This window comes from Puma concolor, chromosome B3, assembly GCF_028749965.1.
Source record: "Puma concolor isolate L17-30 chromosome B3, mPumCon1.1.hap2, whole genome shotgun sequence".
Taxonomy (NCBI): Eukaryota; Metazoa; Chordata; class Mammalia; order Carnivora; family Felidae; genus Puma; species Puma concolor.
The window spans coordinates 97755019-97775649 of NC_141672.1; positions in this window are offsets into that span (position 1 = coordinate 97755019).

The following is a 20631-nucleotide window of genomic DNA, read 5'->3' on the forward strand; positions in this document are numbered from 1 at the left end:
CATTTGTTTCTGAGGTCTTCAGGAAGGCAAAGATCCTAGCCCTGTTATATTGTGGATGCTTAGAAAATGCTTGTTGAGTGCACATTCCTCAGGGCCAGAGGTAGAATTGAGCAGGCTATTTTTTCCTGCTCCAAGTAATTTTAATACCCATTTTACATAAATTACCTAAGAATAGTAGACTCTGGAATTAAGAACAATCTAAATTGACATATGTTTCTTGTGTGAGTAATGGCTTTTGCAAATTGATTAGACCCTTTTCTGAAAAACAGCAGGAGTGCATTTTATACATATTAGCATTTTATAAATATTGCCATTTAAGCTTTTAATTCTGGTTCAGCCATTGGAATTATGTCATATGCCTAAAGTCAAACAGATGTTCAGAAGGATGACTTGTCACTGCCCAAATGCAGAAAAATGGTAAGAGCCATTCAAAACTCACTGAAGTGTCAATAAACATTGAAAGAAGAATTCTCTTGGGATTAAAAAAAATCAAAGAAACAAAATGAAAAGGCCATCCTTCCTAGGGGACAGTTTGAGACAGAGGATCAGTGAGAAGCAAGATGAAAAGCCTTATTTCCTTTTCCACTCCCAGTTAGTACAGGGAGAAGATACCAGGCATTTCTGACTTGTGGAGTTACTTCTCTTTCATGGGTTTCTGCATTCATGTCTTCCAAAGTTCAGGGAACTATAGAGGTTTTTCCTGGGTTCAGGTAAGAGCCTTTGAATTTCAAATTATGGATACCCTTGAGCACTGTAGACCAGTGTGCCATGACTACCTAACTCTTAGTTATGGTCCTTTATAAAGGAAAACAGATGCCTTTGCAGTTTTTTCATAGAAGGACTGGGGCAGAACTGTTTGTCTGTCTGGGGTACAGATTGGTTGACCAACATTTATTAAGCACTTGTTATGTGCCAAATACCCGGGATGGATGAAAAATAACAAAAAGGTTTCTCTTTTCCAGAAACTTAAATGTCATGGAGGTGGAGAGGTGTCTCATCTCTAAGATCACCAGAAATCAGAGATATCCTTGCATTACTTGGTATCTCCATGTACTTATACATTAAACTTATTGGCTGTACCTATAATAATTTCAGGTTTTGGTGACCTAGATTTGATGTATCACAGAACAATGTGAATTATTTTTTATTCATTCCAGGGGGCTTAATTTTCCATGTGAAGTGGTAGAGTATTTCAGTTTTAGGAGGAATTAGGCCAAGTTGAAAACAAATAAATATACACATGAATTTTAAATGGTCCCAAACCTGGATGCAGAAAATGAGCCCTTTGGCAGACAGTCTGCTTAAGTGCAAACCTCTACTACATAATTTAACATATGGTCAGATATACCTACAAACATAGACACACAGATAGTTATAAATGATCACAGATTAGAGAAAGGACCTATTCATGCAGTCCAACCCCTCCATTTCTAAAACATATTACCACAAATAATGATAATAATTGGAATATAGCAGTCATCTGAGCATTTGCTACTTGTGTGATATGCACCAGTCTGTTGTCTCCTCAAGGGCAGGAGCCAGCTGTTTGATTACTGCTATTCCTTAGTGCCTACCTGGGTGCCTCCACATACCTGAAGTGCACCATACCTGGGTGCCAGTCACTTATGTTACACAAAGGAATGATATGCTCCAGGCTCTGTGCCAGATACTTCATGTACATCATCCCAATGAACCATCTGAACCACGGTAGGTATTAGCATCTACATTTTGCAGATAGGGGAGCAAGACCAAGTACGGTGTAGTACTGTGTTCAGGGCTAACGATTTGTTGCTGTTGGGAGAGTGAGAATAAAAATCCAGATCTCTTGACTGCCCACTCCAAGAGTTTTTCCACTGAATATCCTACTGTCTCTGTGAACATGTACTCTTGTGTGTGCTGAAGATCAAACTTGGATTAATGTCTATAAACAAGGTATGAATATCACCAAATTAATTACTGAAGGTCATATTTACACTTCACCAGATGTCAGCTAGAGTTATTTGTTTGAGTGAAGATTTCCTCAATTTATTGCAGTCAGTCACTGCTGCCCCTCGCTGCTTGATTTTCACAAGTCTGTGTGAATTGCTATCTTGCATTTCTTAGCAAAGGCTGAGCCTCAGTCAATATTTTTACAGTAAGACAGTTCTTTGGAAGACTCTGGGTGTTACTTAAGCTAATAAATGACTATCCTTCAAGCAGAATTACAAGCAATGCCCCAATTAATGAAGGTGGTAACAGCCGTTCTTGGTTTACAGTGGCCCCATTGCCCAAGCTGGTCACAGGCTGGACTCTCCAAGTCCCTGGTGATTTACAAATCTGAAGGAGAGTGGAGAAAACATAAAATTTATTTTTCCACAATTGGAGGCATGAGCTTCCCTAGCATTTCAGAGCCCTACATTTCTGTGATGGGCTTTGATTCAATCCAGCCTGAATGAAAGACATTTCATCACCCCAGAATGCATTTCTTTATTTGCCTTGGATCTATGATTCTGTCAGTATTGAGAGAAAAGAAAAATCAATGCTGCACTATAAACCTCGGGCCGCCTCTGGCCAACGTGGTCAGCATGGTGTGAGCAAAGGAAATGGCAGGGGAAAAAATTGACCGCTCAGCAAGAGTGTGGCCAGTAACGGACACAGCTCAGGGCTAATAACAGCTTGCAATTACACATGGAAAGCCAAAGCGTGTAGGGCATTCGGTGCGAGGGGGATGTAATACAATTTATTGAACCACCGGTTAGAGTTCTGCAGCTTCTCAATAAAAAAAGTGTTGGGCCTATACTCCTTAAAACACAGATGTGTATGGTGCCGCCAGGTGAAGGAGACTTGGAAAACTGGAAAGTCTTGCCTTGGCTGGACAGCAGTCAGGAGATTTTGGCCTATTTACATTTAAAATTGCCATCTATGTGTCAATCAGATATTTTGTGCACACAGAATTTTTGGCAACTGCTGATATATATATATATATATATATATATATATATATATATATATATAGATGTATATCTATAGATGTATATCTATAGATCTATAGATATATATGTCTATAGATCTATATCTATAGATCTATAGATATATATCTATAGACATATATATCTATATATCTATATCTATATATCTATATCTATATCTATCTATCTATCTATCTATCTATCTATCTATATATATATCAGTAGATGTATATTACCATAAAATTCCAGTTTAGGGTTTTGTCTCTAATCATATCTAGAACCAAGTTACTGGTGATGAGCTGAGCCAATTCATGGATGCTTGAATGTGTGTTTTTTGCAGTAAACTGTGCAGAATTCTCTCTCCCCATTAAATACTTCACTACTAGCATTACTAATGCATTCTGTCTCAATCATCCATTTTCTTGACTCCGCAGGAAGGGTCCCTTTCCTGCTGTTCTTTAATGAACAGGGATTCAGAGACAAAGAGTGATCAGCATGTTCTGATTAGCCACTAGGGTCCTCTGAGGAAGTAAGAAAGAAAGGGTTTTGAATACTAATGCTGCCTTGGCCTGTCTTGTTGAGCTTACGTGGGGTTCACGATTGTTGGGTGCTGAATTCTCTTGCTGGAGCAGAAGTTCCTCTCTGGGTGTGAAAAGATTGCCAGGGCTGGCTGCTTCTCACTAGCTTTCCTATCTTCATTCTTCTGCAGACATCTCTGTGGATGTCCCCAGGAACCTTTGAGTTCTCCGTTCTGGAGCAGATGCAACAGACTTGCTCTTTCTCAGAGTACCTCTGCAGCTGCTGGATGCCTGCATGCTTTCCTGCAGCTTTCCTGGTTCCCAGACTTTTCTGCCAGTTCCTTTTCTATAAGTAGGAGTTGTTGTGAATCAGGTGGAGCAAAGATATACTAGCTAATTGAAATTTTTATGTAAATGATTTTTGTGTACTTGTACCACCAGGAGGGATTTTAGGTAAAACCCTGAGCAGATGCCAGGCCCTCTGTTGAAGGGTTGGGTAGATAACATTTTTTAAAGGAGGCCCTTGCAGTCATGGGAGAGCTGTTTATTTGGCAATGAAGAATTTAAGCTGATGCCAGACCCAAGTGGGACAGAACAGTTGCCCAGTAATTACATGAGGTGAAGCAGGTTCTTTGAGCTTGGGAATATATCACTTTGATTGGCACATTTACCCAAGGCATAATACTGGCTTGGACAGGCCAACGTCAGCTTTAGGGTGGGAGCAGGGGAGGGTGGGCACCAGTGAGTGGACAGGGAGCCATCTGTGAACTCCACATTTGCTCTGGGTGGTTAAAGGCTATATGAAATTAATTGAACCAAACTAGGTGACCTGTGAGCTTTCTGTTCCCCCCTCAGCAAAGTCAAATGTGGGTGGGGAGAGGAGAGGAAAGGGAAATGGAGCACTCAGCCCGGGTCTCTGAAAGTGGCTGAGCTGAATTCCTATTGTCCACAGCCATGCACAGCCACTCCTTGATCTCTAAAGGAGCCAGCCCTTCCTTTCCTTGATTCTGTCCAGCATAATCAGTCTCACTCAGACACGCACGCACACACACACACACACACACACACACACACACACACTCATACACACACGATCCTCTCTTCTAATTTTTCTTTTCTCTGAAGCACAAGACTCATGGGGGTGTGCACACACGCACATGCACCCCCCACCCCCTAACACAGCTGCTGACCTGGAGGTGTTAGCCACTCTGCAGCTGCTGTTCTTCTCACATTAATCTATAGGAATCAATGGACATTTCATTAGAGTAATCAAGTGCGGATGCATCCTGCATTTATATTCTGTCCCCCCTCCCTGCTGCTTTCACAGACTAATTGGTCCTATAGCCAAGAGTACATGGATATTTTTCCCTATAGATGAATGTCAAGAACGTTTTTTTTTTTTTTTTTTTTTTTTTTTACTGCTGGTTGAAATACCTATCAATACAGCGGTGTCTGTATAAAAGCCTTCGCCCATCAAAGCCACAGAGCTGTTGATAATACATTATGCACTCTTGGTTCTAATGTATCTTACTTCCTCTTTTACACCTTATTGCACATCCACCCACCATTTATGTTTGTCTCATTCGGAGAATTAACTAGCTCTGGGCTGCCTTTGTTTTAATGTTTAGCCCCAGAAATAATCTTTTTCCCTTTGTATATGTTGTCAGTCATTACAGGACAGCTGTGGTAAGAGGCTGGAAAGGGAGGTGGCGTGGCATTCACGTGGGGGTTATACCTTTCAGCTCTGTCTTTCAGCTTCCTTTCTTACCATTAAATACACTTTTTCTTGCCAGGCCACGTGCCAGGTGAAGGGTACAGAGAACATCTTTGTTCTGAATGGACTTTTTTGTGACTTCAGTTTGATAAAGCAAACAGACAAAAGAGTTCCTGCTTCCCTCCCCTGTAAATGTGTGGCTAGGCATGGTAATGGTCAGAGGCTGATGGGAAAAGAAAGGTCAAACAGATAAAAAAGAGCTTTGGTTTTAAAATGTGTGCACAACTAGATGTGGTGGCTGTACTGTATAATGTGGAGTGAATGTTCATCCCTGACTGCCTCCCCAACCCTGTCTGCCCTGTGACATGACTGGGAAAACACGAGAACAAGTAAAGATAGGAGTTTGCTCTGGGAGAAATTTGGCAGGCTTTGCTGACTTCCAGAAAGTGTGTGTGTGTGTGTGTGTGTGTGTGTGTGTGTGTGTATGTGTGTGTGTGTGTGTGTAGACTAGCAAGTGGCCCCTTTTCTGAAGCTTTAGCTAGCTGGGAAATAGAAAGAGGGATATATGAGTGCTCAGATAGTGAGTTGGGTTGTCCCTGGGAGCAAATAGGAGGCCAGTGAGGAAAGTGTCAGAGCCAGTCATCTCTGCCTCTATGCAGGGGATTGGGTTAGATGAAAAATAGATGTCAGAAGGCCAGGTTCCAGCAGGTGTCTTTGTTCTCCTTCATTATTGCTCTTACTTATATCTGCTTTGCCCCAAAGACAGATTTGTGCCACTCAGGAGGATGGTGACTGGCCACCCTATCCAGGCTTGATGCTGAGAGATCACATGTTTTTGTTTCTAGTCATCAAGAGTAGTGAGCCAAGAAGTCATGACTGACTCTCCTGCAGAGCAGAGTTGGCAGTCCCTGGGCCCGAAGTTCATTCTACCACTTTCTCTGTACGTGACTGTGGGAAAGTCATTGAGTCATCTGAATCCTCTTTCCTCTTGCAAAATGGGAAGAATATTAATGCCTATCTATAAGGCTGTTGTAAGGATTGGAGTTCATATATTCAAAACTGCTTTGTGAAATGAGAAATACTGTACATATCTGAAGTATTATGATTGTGATATAAAGTTTTCCTTTTACAGTGAAAGTAGGTTCTTAGTAAACACATGCTTGATATGTACTAAATGCCACACACTGTGCCAATTTCAGTCTCTCTCATTGAATCCTCACAATAACCTGTGGGTGAGAAACTAGTCATAGCCCGTAATTTGTGGATGAGAGCTGAAGTCACCCAGCTGCCCTTGTTTGCTTCCCAGTTCAGAACTCTTCCTGTGGCCCCTCAGGGGCTTGCTTACCATGTGCCAGAGCAGTTGGTCCCACACTCTTCTCTGCTTTCAGTGTCTGCTCTTGCAGGAGGTGCTGCTGATGGACCCATTGGTGAATCCTCAGTCCAGGGTGGAATTTCCATGGGGTGGTATCCCATAGGGCTCCTGACCACAGTGCTTAAGTCCCATCCCGCTTCCCTGCTTCTGCAGCTTCTCACATCTCTTCTGGAGGGGTCAGTGGAAGGCATGTTCTTATTATCTCAAATGGAAGCATAATAACCTCGTAGGTTAAGGTGGCTTTCATAGGCTGCTCTGGAAACCCTTACTCTTAACAATTCTGTGTCCCTAGAAAATGCAAATTCTTTTTTTTAAAAAAGTTTATTTATTTATTTTGAGAGAGAAGGAAAGAGAGAGGGTCCCAAGCAGGCAGCATGTGTCAACAGAGAGGCTCAATCTAACAAACCGTGAGATCATGACCTGAGCCGAAGTCAAGAGTAGGACACTTAGTTGACTGAGCCACCCAGTAGTCCTGGAAATGCAAGTTCTTAATTACTTCTTAAGGCCCTTGGGAATCCAGCCACGTTATAACTTGGGGTCACAAACCAGAGAATGGTTGTGAGAAGAGTTGTGAGCTGCTGATGACTGCCATGGTTGAGGCCAAGAGATGAGTAAGGAACCAGCAAGTTTTGTTTTTGAATTTTTGACCCAACAATGCTTTTTTTTTTTGGATTGTTTTTTCCTAAGTTGTTTGCTACCTTCTTACCTATGGCATTTGTGGACTCTGCCAGTTAGAATCAGGGCTTTGTCCGAGGTCAACACAAATCAGACTCAGCCATCTATTCCTTAGATGAGTCTGTTTTTTCTGGGATAGATGTGCATGTTGGGTCTTATGATGCTGCTCTTATGTCCCAGGCCCTGCTGACTTGGGCCCAGTGTTTGGGAGCTAAGCACAAAGCCATTCCTTATTCTGCAGACCTAAGCCTGTTTTGCAGAAGTGAAGGAAATTACTTCCTCTCAGTGATTCATGGCCCTAGTGAGGTGGCTAAAGTGCCAGTGAAGACAAGAAATGACCCTCCTATGTGTTCAGTCTCAAAGCCTTGGGTGTTCATGGAGGCCAAATCTGTGGATTAATATAGGAACAAGATCTTTGAGATATATGTTCCAAAATGTTTGAAGTTGACATCCCTGAAATTCTACCCATATATTCCCTTACATCATGACATTGAAGCCACAATATAAGGAAGGTTCCTGGGTGGAAGACCATGACAGAGTGGTATAGCAGAAACAGAATGGCTGATACAGTCAGACAACTAGTATGTGGATCCTTGATCCAGTGGTTTCAAGCTTCATGGTTTTGGGTAGATTATAGAACATTTCAAAGCCTCAGTTTATGTATGAGTAAAATGATGATAATAATTGTACCTATCTCATAGGTGAGGATTGAGCAAGATAATATATGAAGTCATTAGTATAACGCCCAGAATATTGCCTCAATAAACATTGCCATTTATTATTATTATTATTATTATTATTATTATTATTATTATTCATAAGATTTTATTAGGATCAAAAGAGAAAACATAAAGTACCTGACATATCACCTCATTCAAAATAGGCACTTCTTTTTTATTAACATTTATTTATTTTTCGAGAGTCAGAGAGAGACAGAGCACGAGCAGGGGAGGTGCAGAGAGAGGGAGACACAGAATCTGAAGCAGGCTCCAGGCTCTGAGCTGTCAGCACAGAGCCCGATGCGGGGTTCGAACCCATGAACCGTGAGATCATAACCCGAGTCACTTAACCAATTGAGCCACCCAGGTGCCCCTCAAAATAGGCATTTCTTAACTATTACATAGCCCCTTCCCCTCCAACAGAAAAGATAATTAAAATATAACTATTTCTACATGACCTTTCCCCTCCAAAATCCTTATGGTTTGCCCAAGAGGGAAATGGAAGACAATTCCTCATTTTCCCTGACACCTTCTGAGACAGATTTCCCTCCTTGAACCTTATTTCAATGTCTGTAAGTGTGCACTTAAGCAATCTTGCTAACCTGTATACATTACTGAGATAGTTTCTTTGAGGGAAAGCGGAGCCAGGAGAAGGTTCTGGGAATTGCACAGTGCTTGGAAGGAAGAATTCCAAGGGGCGTTTTCTCTAGTTTTAATAGCAAACATCACTGGAACTTGGTTGACTTCTGAGAGCTGTGAGGTCTGTCTAATTTTTTTCAGGAATTGGATGAAAGTTGCTATGAAATTCTCAGTTCAGTGTCTGGCCTGTTATCCTATGAGGACTTCTGGCAGCTTGACTTCATAATGTGGTGATTTATTTATTCACTGAATCTCTTGAGCAACTGTTGTCTGCTGTTACTCAGAAACAAATTGCAATTTATTATCATGATATGGGGGGAGGAGATGGAAAAATAAAAAGGTACTTGGAGGATGGGATGTGAGGGAGAAACTCACTTCTGGGGATTCCAGGGGTGAGACAATAAGATGGAGGGGCTTCTTTGTGGGATTTGGAAGGGAAGCGTTAAGGTCCAGGGCTGGGCTTTAGAAGGAGGAAATTCTACAGAGTCATTATGGAGGAGACAGTAGAGGTGGAGGGTGGAACATGTTGAGTTGCCTATTGTGAATGGGAAGGAGGGGAGAGAAAGTGCTGAGAGCTAGGTCATATGTCATGGGGAGCAGTACCTACTTCTGTACCTGCCCCTGTATCTAGCACACACAGTAGTCACTTCCTGTGTTGTATTTCTTTAATGAACCTGCCATCTTTGTTCTGTATTATGGACTGTCTTCTAAATGTTAGATGTATTCTTAACAAGATCATAAACTCTTATCATAGAAGCTTTTGGTGTCCACTCATACTCCTACACTCACAGTTTCTGGAAAGGCTGATGGTTTCCTGCTGCCATCATCTGTGACCCTCTTTATCTGAGGGTCATCTGTGGCTGTAGGAGTGTGCTTATGCTTCACTGTCACACAGTCAGGCCAGAGGTGCTGGGGAAGCTTGTGTAGCTGTTAATCAGTGATGGATGGGAGTAGGTGGATAGATCCCCTAGCTTCGTCACCTCTTAGTAGGTCATCCCCAGGGCATGTTCTCACCATCAAGTGATGTGAGTCCCTGGTGGGATGGAACCCCGCTGCCCCCAGCAGCATCCTGCTCACTGTCATTCTCTTCCTTCCTCTCTCCTCTACCACTGCTTCCTGGCATCGCCTTCCAAATAAACTGCTTTTACTTAAATCTTTGTTGCAGGATCTTTTTGGCAAAACCTAAAAGAAAATAGCCCTTATGTGTAAACTTTACTTCATATGCCCATTCTTGTTAATGACATCTCACAATGCCAGGCTCTGTGTTCACTACTGAGTTGAGAGAGTTTCTGTTTATTTCTCTTATTCCTGTCTCCAACTTCTATCACCACCACTACTACTGTTACCACTACCACCGCATCCAGTATAGTGCCTGGCTCATAGGAAGTGCTCAATAAACATGTGCGAAATGAAATGAAATGAAATGAAATGAAATGAAATTAAATGCCTCTGTGAAGGAGCACTGGGGTACAAGTCCGGAACTTCCTCATCAGTCTTAGTCATGTTATTTTTCTACTGTGTGATCTTGAACAAGACATTTTTCTTATGTGGGCATCAGTTTTCTCATTGAACAAAAGGGGGGAAGGGTTGGAGGACATGTTCCCTAAAGTGTCATCTAGGTGGGAATATATATAGTCATAGAGTATGGAGTATAGATGGCCACTCTTTCTAAACATGTGTGTTTTGTTCTCTTGAATGGAAATCCCAGTATTGTGCTGATGGCTCTGGTTGAATTCATATCACCTATTCTGCAGCAAAATCTATTACACCAAAGCAATAATAATCCAATGGCATTTGATTTGCAAAATTAACATTCATATGGCTTTGCTTTGGTGTTACAAATTTTCTGTTTTTCTACTTAGGATGGTGACCTGAAAGTTAATGTAAGTGTCATTCATCACTGGAAGCCTCCCATGCCAGGAAAAATGGAGACAAATTCTGGATAAAATACCAGCCATGTGTTTTTATTCTTTGTGCCTTGCAAAGGCGATTGTGGAAAAATGAGATAGGTTGATGTCCCGGAAAGTGATGAGGGAGATCAGGGCCCAGCTTCACATGTCGCACTCAGTGCCCTCCACTCCGACCTGGAGGTCACCACCTTGCAGTGAGAGGGGGGCTTGGGCTCCATATCCATTAACTCCTTGGCTTCTCGTTTGAAACTGACAACAAGGTGATGTGGGCAACTGTCCATATGGAACAGGACAGAGACCATCAACTCATTCCACATGGGCCACCAGACAACACCTAGAGGTAATAACATTCTGTCAATAGTGACCTGGGTTGGATTCAAATCAGTGATTTAGGGGTGAAAGGCGCTGGATTCTATTATGAAGTGCCCTTAGCTATCCAGGGGCTGAAAAACCATCCCTTTACCACAGTTAATGACAGAAATAAAAAAGCCACTCTTGTTCTTTTCTTACTTTATCTTTTTAAAAATTGAATACAATTTTGGATTGAGCTAGGAATGGATTCAGCCAATAGAACATAGTGGAGAATATTGGTTAATAGGCCTCAACTAAGTATATTAAGTGTTGATATACACAACATACTTTCACATTGTCTTTTTTACTTCTTTCTTCCTTTCTTAGTATGGTGTTTTCTGAGCTTAATATAACTATGATTTGTTGTTTGAATCAAATTTTGTTTTTTCTTAAGTCCAGAGTCATGAATCTCTAAGACAAACCTTCATTTTCAGATTTTACTATGGAGTCACCCAAAACAGGGCATTCCACATGATTAATCTAACAGAGACAGTGCTTCCAGAAAAAGACCTGCAAGTTGTTCAGCTCAATCCAGAGTAGGAGAGTTGGATAGACCCTAAACTTTGCAGTGCTATCAGCTGAATGTGAAGAAACCATTTCTTACATCATGGTGTTTTCACCATTAGCTGGAGTGACATGCATACTTTGCAAACAAAATACTTACTAAAAATCAAGGGGTCCATTTTTCTTACCAGTAGCTTTCTTCTTTTTCTTTTCCCCTGCCCCTTTGAATCTGAACCTTGTAACTAACAGCATGATCTAGAAAGTAAATGAACAATTCAACTAGGACTGCTTGCAAATTAAGATAAAATAACTAGAAAAACTGTGGCTTTCTCTTAAAGGCCAGAAACCAGGAAGATATTAATGTTTTAAACTGTATATTAAGGCTTTGTATCCCTTTGTTCTTAAACTGTACAATCCCTTTAATCTGGGGGTTTCAAAGCCTTTCTGAGACAGGCTTCCACTGCCTTCCGCGAGATGCTGTGTGGTAAAGAGATCATAATGGACATGCTCATTTTCAGATGAATACAGTGGAGCTGGGAATAAAAGTTGGCTCTCACTCCCAGCTCTTTTATCTGTCTTATTTCTCTAGGGCTCTTGGACCAAGTATTATGTTCAAGAAAATTTCTTGAGAGAAAGTTAGCCCTCTGCATGCCTGTGCATGTAGGGGACATGCATGCAGGCAGCCATGAGGGGATGATTCTGGGAGTAGAGCACGGAACAGAGAAAGTGGTGACTCCCAACAGGGTAGGATATTTTGGGATGTCAGAAAGGCTTGCATGACCCTACCTTCTCCCCTGATCAAGGCCTGAGATTTCATCCAGAGTTCCATCTCTTTGATGTTGATCCCAGTCAAAATATAACTGAACCCAATATGTTGATAAAATACCATATATTTTAGTGTGAATGAATGACCTAAGAGAACAAAATTGGGGGACCGAGCGTACTGAAGATGGAAGGAAAATAGACAAAGAATGAGATAACTCATTCTGGATACCAGCTGAGAAGGAAAATAGTGGGTAAATGCTGAGGAAACTTTGGCCCAAGAAAATATTTCTGCCTTTGCAGTCTGCACAACTAGACTTGAGGTCAGTTGGCCTCACCTCCAGTGTTTGTGGTTCTCAGGCTGCTGCATTGATACTTTCAGAACATTCCTCTGGGCTTCTTCGTCCATCGATTTAACCCTTAGCAAAGTAGCTTACATATGAAATGCCTGGCTAAAACTCACCTCTCTTTGCCACCAAGTAAAGACATTGCACAGAGCTGAGAAAGATTGTATTACAGCACTCAGAAAGGGCTTTGAATGATAGAGAATGAGTTATTTTGGCAGAGACTAGAGAGAAGGCATTTGTGGTTGGGAGCTATTTGTAGATGGGGATTCACTGTGGCCACTTCTGTAAGACAGTCCTACAGTGGATGCATCCTCTCTCCTTCCTCCCTTCCCAGCGTTCTCTCATTCTCCCTTTCCTTCTTTTATGTAGTGTGTACAATTCACAAAGCACAAACCTTCATTATTTAATTTTAACTATGCAGTTTTATAAAAAATTTACAGAGGTTTAACAAACACATAAACATTCCTTTCCTTCTTGCTTTGTTCCTCCCACACAGAGGACTGATCTATCTGTTCAGAGCCAAATGGATGTAATTAGGTGAAGAATCGCTTTCTCTCTGTTTCTGAGCAAATATGTTTTTCAGCGCACCAATTTCTCAAGGGCAGTGGGCTGGGACGGCCAGTGACTGCTGGGGGATGGCTGCTGACCTTCAGGCCAGGCCGACTTTAATTTGCAGAACACTGGTGGTCCCAGGAGGCTCTTCAGGCTGGGCCACACAATCAAACTGAACCAGCAGCCTGCTGCTGTCCAGCTGTACCCACCACCCTGCAGGACATGAAGATGTAGCTAACTAGACATTGCTGCTGCACAGAGTTTGAAATTAGAAATTGGGAAATTAAGCACAACAAGAATTCAGTCTTTTATGCAGGAGCCAAAAAGCCTTGTTGTGTCAGTGGCGCCTCTTTCCAACTGCATTATTTAACAGGAGAGTCTCTGTGGATGTAGCACGTACATTCCAAGTTTTGATTCCACATCCTATGTGCTCATTTCAAAAAGTGATGCTTGAAGTGAACTTGATAATTAGATCCCAGTTATGTGGATGGCCTGAAAAAGGAATGCTCTTTTAAAAAATAAAGTCTACCTGGGAGTTGCAAAGTATTTTGACATGGAAGACTCCTGCCATCTCTGGATGAACAAAATAACTGAATGTCCCCCAGCTGATCTGATTATCACAGCTGCCTTAATGAACAGGTTGGGTTGTCACATGATCAGTCCAGTTGATTGCTGCACAATCAATTGAAATGATGAAAAATAATAGCAGATTGACTGGGCAGGGGTGGATTCAGTTGTGGCCCCTAGACACCTCCTTTGTGTGTACATATGTGCTTGTGTGTATGGATTTGTTTGCATGTGAAAGAGTGTGTACCCTGGGACTGAAATTTTTATCTCAATTGAGGAAATTTGAAAACAAATAGCAACTGAAGATAGTTATAGCTTGTGGGCCAATTTAAGCCATATAATGTTCAGGCAACATAAATGTCAGGGACAAAATAACACTAATTGTTGCAATTACATATGGGCAATTAGATTAAATGTCAATGAAATATTAACTACCGCAGGTTGTTATATTGGAATTTGAGGGAGAGAATTCTCTCAGATGCACATTACATAGAGAAAATGATAGGAATGTAAATAAAAGGACAGTGTACATTATTTGAATGAGATGGTTGTCAAACACAGTAAAGATGACACTATCCTTTGTGCCCTTGACAGTTTGTACATATTTTTATGTAACATTTATTTCTCTTTAAAAAAAAACACTGTTTATGTGTATGTCTTCCTACTGGTCACTGAGATTCTTGGGGCCAAGAGCTGTGTCTTTTTATTTGTTCTTGGTAATGATAGTAGCTAACAGAATACCTGCGATAGGCAGGCATTTTTCTACAGTACCAACTCATTTGACTCTCACAACAACCCTATGAGATGAGTACTATTATGAAGCCCATTATACAGAAGAAGAAAATGAAGCTCAGAGAGATTGAATAATTTGCCTAAGGTTATAAAACTTGTTAGGGGAGGATCCAGGATTTTTACCCAGGCAGTCTGGCTCCAAAGACTGTGTTCTGAAGCAGTCTACTGCCTTCTTATTCTTTGTAATACTTGCTCCTGCAAATTTTGTTCAGGCAGTAAAGCTTATACATTTACAAATATAAGGATTATGGTATTAGGAAGGGTTGAATAGTCTTGATTTTTAGTGTCAGGATGTTCTCATTTTTAGGGTTATTTGGGCGAGGCTGTGGAGAACCAGAATGACAAGTCTTCTTTTGGTATAAGCTCATAACACTTGCCTTTATGCTAAAGGTATTTGATAAATATTGGTTAATTTTCCATTTCTTCCTGATTTTTTTTTACTTTTTACTTCACTTTTAAGAGATTTGATGTGGCTTATAAAATATATACAGTACAATTTAATTAAAAATTAGAATTGCTCCATGTATGAATATATATGGTGAAAGGGCACAAACAGATCTTAGAGTTGTACATAAATATTATGCTTGCTTGGGGCGCCTGGGTGGCTCAGTCGGTTAGGCGGCCGACTTCGGCTCAGGTCATGATCTCGCGGTCTGTGAGTTCAAGCCCCGCGTCGGGCTCTGTGCTGACAGCTCAGAGCCTGGAGCCTGCTTCATATTCTGTGTCTCCCTCTCTCTCTGACCCTCCCCTGTTCGTGCTCTGTCTCTCCCTGTCTCAAAAATAAATAAACGTTAAAAAAAAATTTAAAAATATTATGCTTGCTCACTGGAGTTGATGCTAAGCTTCCTGGAAGCTAAGGTAAAGAGATACCTCATCAGTTACATGGTATATACTTGTTCTTCAGAGTTAAAGATATTTCTTACTTTATGTTTCAAAGATAGTTCTCATCCTTGTCTACATATAGGAATCACAGAATGATTAAATAGCTTTCTGGAAGCTACGGTAAACAGATATCTCGTGGCGCCTGGGTGGCTCAGTTGGTTGGGCATCCGACTTTGGCTCAGGTCATGTTCTTAGGGTTTGTGGTTCGAGCCCCGGGTCCAGCTCTGTGCTGACAGCTCAGAACCTGGAGCCTGCTTCTGATTCTGTGTCTCCCTCTCTCTGGCCCTCCCCCACTCACGGTCTGTCTCTCTCTCCTCAAAAATAAATAAACATCAAAGTGGTGAAATTAAAAAAAAAAAAGAGATATCTCATCAGTTACATGGTACATACTTGTTCTTCAGGATTAAACAAAGATTTTTCTTACTTTATGTTTCAAAGATAGTTCTCATGCTTGTCTACATATATGAGTCACAGAATGATTAAATAAAGTCCTCAATGATTTTCTGCAAAAACAATGTAATAGATTTTATAAACTTGCTTTCTATAGTGTGTCTTTTTTGAGATATAATTGACATATAACATTTAGTTTTATGTGTTTAGCATAATGGTTTGATGTTTGTATATACTACAAAATGATCACTGCAATAAGTTCAGTTAGCATGTATCGCCATAGATAAAACAAGTTTTTTCTTGTGATGAGAACTTTTAAGATCTCTCTTAGCAACTTTTAAATGTGCAATATAGTATTATTAACATTAGTCACCATGCTGTATGTTACATCCCCATGACTTATTTATTTTATAACTGGAATTTTGTGTCGTTTAACCCTCTTGACCCATTTTGCTCATCTCTCACTCGCCCTCCCCCATCTCTGGCAACCAGAATCTATTTTCTGTGCCTATGAGGTGGTTTTGTTTTGTTGTTAGATTCCACATATAAGTGAAATCAAATAGTATACCTTTCTCTGTCTCATTTATTTCACTTAGCATAATGCCTTCAGGGTTCACCAGTGTTGTTGTAAATGGCAAGATTTCATTTTTTTTAATGGCTGGAAAAAATATATATATCACATTTTTTTCCTATCCATTCAATAGACATATCAATGGACACTTAGGTTGTTTGCATATCTTGGCTGTTGTAAATTATGCTGCAGTGAACATGGGGATCATATATCTTTTCAAGTTAATTTTTTGTTTTGTTTTTGGATAGATACTGAGAAGTAAAATTGCTGGATCATGTGGTAGTTCTATTTTTTTTTTTTTTTTTTTTTGAGGAACTACCATACTGTTTTCCATAATGGCCATACCAATAGTACATAAGGATTCCCTTTTCTCCATATCCATAATGTGTCTTTAGTTAAGACAAAGGGAAAGGGACAGTTCGATGAAAGGAATTCTGTGAGAGGCTAAGAAGATAACAAAGGTAACATTTAGATTGTGTAGCTTAATTCAAGGCTGCAGTCCAAGGATATCTAGACTCATGGTGGGATGGCTTATAATTCTGTGGAGATGACACGGTTCACTTAAAAATAATTAAGTGCAATGTCTCATAATTGGGCTTGTCATAAAAGTTTCGTGGTTAGACATTCACAGTTACATGCTTTGGCAGGAGGCTGATATGAATTGCTCATTAAGAACAATTCATAGGCTTAAAGATCTACTGAACAGATAGAAGGTCTACTTTCTTCCATGAACATTGTATAGCCTAACCAAAAAATACCTCATGACTGGCAAGTCTTCTAATTCTAAATAAAGGTGGTATGGTTATGATTTTGCCATGATTCTAATGGAAAGAAAACAATATCTTCAGTAGTTATGGGTCTGTTTAAATTTTCTATTTCTTACCATTTGAGGTTTGGTAGTGTGTGGGTGTTCGGGAATTTGTCCATTTCTTCCAGGTTGTCCAGTTTGTTGGCACATAATTTTTCATACTATTCCCTGATAATTGCTTGTATTTCTGAGGGATTGGTTGTAATAAATCCATTTTCATTCATGGTTTTATCTATTTGGGTCCTCTCTCTTTTCTTTTTGACTAGCCTGGTTACAGGTTTATCAGTTTTGTTTATTTTTTCAAAAAACCGCCTCTTGGTTTCATTGATCTGCTCTACTGTTTTTTTGGGTTCTATATTGTTTATTTCTGCTCTGATCTTTATTATTTCTCTTCTTCTGCTGGGTTTAGGGTGTCTTTGCTGTTCTGCTTCTAGTTCCTTTAGGTGTGCTGTTAGATTTTATATTTGGGATTTTTCTTATTTCTTGAGATAGGCCTGGATTGCAATGTATTTTCCTATTAGGACTGCCTTTGCTGCATCCCAAAGTGTTTGGATTGTTGTATTTTCATTTTCATTTGTTTCCATATATCTTTTAATTTCTTATCTAATTGCCTGGTTGACCCATTCGTTCTTTAGTAAGATGTTCTTTAACTTCCATGCTTTTGGAGGTTTTCCAGACTTTTTCTGCAGTTGATTTCAAGTTTAATAGCATTGTGATCTGAAAGTGTGCATGGTATGATCTCAATTCTTTTATATTTATTGAGGGCTGTTTTGTGACCCAATATGTGATCTATCTTGGAGAATGTTCCATGTGCACTTGAGAAGAAAGTATATTCTACTGCTTTGGGATGTAGAGTTCTAAATATATCTGTCAAGTCCATCTCATCCAATGTATCATTCAGGGCCATTGTTTCTTTATTGATTCTTTGTCTCAATGATCTGTCCATTGTTGTAAGTGGAGTATTAAAGTTCCCTGCAATTACCACATTTTTATCAATAAGATTGCATATGTTTGTGATTAATTGTTTTAAATATTTGGGTGCTTTCGAATTTGGTGCATAGACATTTATAATTGTTAGCTCTTACTGATAGATAGACCCTGTAATTATATGATGCCCTTCTTTGTCTCTTGTTACAGCCTTTAATTTAAAGTCTAGTTTGTCTGATATAAGTATGGCTACTCCAGCTTTCTTTTGACTTCCAGTAGCATGATAGATAGTTCTCCATCCCCTCACTTTCAATCTGAAAGTGTCTTCAGGTCTGAAATGAGTCTCTTGTAGACAGCAAGGGGTCTTTTTTTTTTTCTTTTTTTTTTAAATCCATTCTGATACCCTGTGTCTTCTGATTGGAGAATTTAGTCCATTTACATTCAGTGTTATTGAAAGATAGGGGCTTAGAGTCATTGTGTTATCTGTTAGCTTTCATGCTTGTAGTGAGGTCTCTGGTACTTTGTGGTCCTTGCAACATTTCACTCACAGAATTCCCCTTAGGATCTCTTGTAGGGCTGGTTTAGTGGTGATGAATTCCTTCAGATTGTGTTTGTTTGGGAAAACCTATATCTCTCCTTCTATTCTGAATGACAGGCTTGCTGGATAAAGGATTCTTTAAAAAAAATGAAAGAAAACAATAAATTGTATATGGAACTTACGAGTCTACATTAACACATACTCTCTCCCTTTTCACCAAAATTCTTTCTTTTTTCCCCCTCCCCCTCTTATGGGGCTGCCTTTTCAGAGACAAATACGTTTTTTAAAATTAGAGAATATTTGCAACTGTGTGTTGCAGATATTTAATTTACGCCTCATACATTTTCAGGGCCCTGGATTAAGCAAAGATACTCCAAGAAGCAGTCTGGGGTGGGGTGGAGAGAGATAGTTCTGAGCTTTGAGGTAGACACAAATAAAATTTGAACTACATTTGAACAATCATTGATTCTTTCTACAAGGGGCTTCTCAGGCATGATTGGCCCTACTTGTCAATCATTTCATACCTATCCATCCAGTGGATTAATTCTTTTTCTTTTTCTTTTTTTTTTTTTTAATGTTTATTCATTTTTGAGAGAGACAGAGAGACAGAGTGCCATTGGGGGGGGGCGGGGAAGAAAGAGAGGGAGACACAGAATCTGAAGCAGGCTCCAGGCTCTCAGCTGTCAGTACAGAGCCGGATGTGGGGCTCAAACTCACGAACCATGAGATCATGACGTGAGCTGAAGTCGGACATTCAACCGACTCAGCCACCCAGGCGCCCCCATCTAGTGGATTAGTTCTACGTAGAAACCAGTTAAAACCTAGTTCCAAGGAAAGAATGAAAGGTCACATCAGTTTGGCTTTCTTAATAGGAATGATGCCTGTGTTCTGTCTTATAAATGTTTTTGCTTATGCATAGTGATCTCAGTCCTCTGCAGAGCAGGCCCCAGTGTTCCTTGAGGGATCCATATGCAAACATTTTATTTTTTTTTTTTCTTTTTTTTTTTTAAATGCTTATTCTTAAGAGAGAGAGGGAGGGAGAGCAAGTGAGTGAGGGAGGGGCAGAGAGAGAGAGAGAGAGAGAGAGAGAGAGAGGGAGACAGAATCTGAAACAGGCTCCAGGCTCTGAGCTGTCAGCACAGAGCCCGATGCAGAGCTCGAACTAATGAACTACAAGATCATGACCTGAGCTGAAGTTGGACCCTTAACCAACTAAGCCACCCAGGCGCCCCCCTTTTTTTTGTATTTGTCTTAAATCTTTCACTTCATTATATTCTGGATCACGATATATCTTCCTCAGGCTTGGCAGATGTGTATTACTATCCTAAATACTTTATAAATTTCCATGTGAAGTGGGTACTGTCTGAGAATTTCTTGGAAGACATGAATGTTTTCTACACACTTCTTAGGGAAGCAGAAATTAGAAAGATTTAAGTTGCTTAAACTCTTGTTAGATGGGATAGTTTCCTGCATAGATACATTTTAATTTGCTAATATGTCTAATTAATGTGGAAGGTGGAAAGGTAGGTTAACTAAGGAGACAGTTAACTTTGGGGGTAATTATACAAGCAAAAGTACCATTAGTAAATTGATAATTACTTTCTTTTGCTATGGACTTCTAAAAGACTGGGTACTAATGATCATATTTTTTAGTATAAAAGATACTCTTTTTTTACATCAATTTAAAGGTAAGGAACTTGCCATACAGGGAATACAGGGAGGTAATATAGAGCATACTTTTACTAAGATTGTTGAAAGCATAGTAGAAAGGGCATGGATTTGGAGTCAACAAGGCTGAGGTGGAATCCAAGTGCCACTGTTTATTAGCTACATATCCTTGGATGTGTTACATAATCTTTCTGACCCTGCATCTCTAAAGGTAGGATAATTTTGTGTGAGATTTGTGATTACTAAATGAATTGTATGTAATGTGTCCAATATAGCAAATGATGCATAGTATGGCACTCAAAAATTGACAGAAAATGTTATTTCCCCTGGCATAATTAAAAAGCATAATTGTATCCATCACTTAATCTGTTTTACATTAAAACTGATGACCAGACTGTGTGTGTACTCTATACCTGGTCAGCATGATTATAGAGTCTGAGTTCTGTTATTGATGACACACTAAGAAAGCCCTGGACG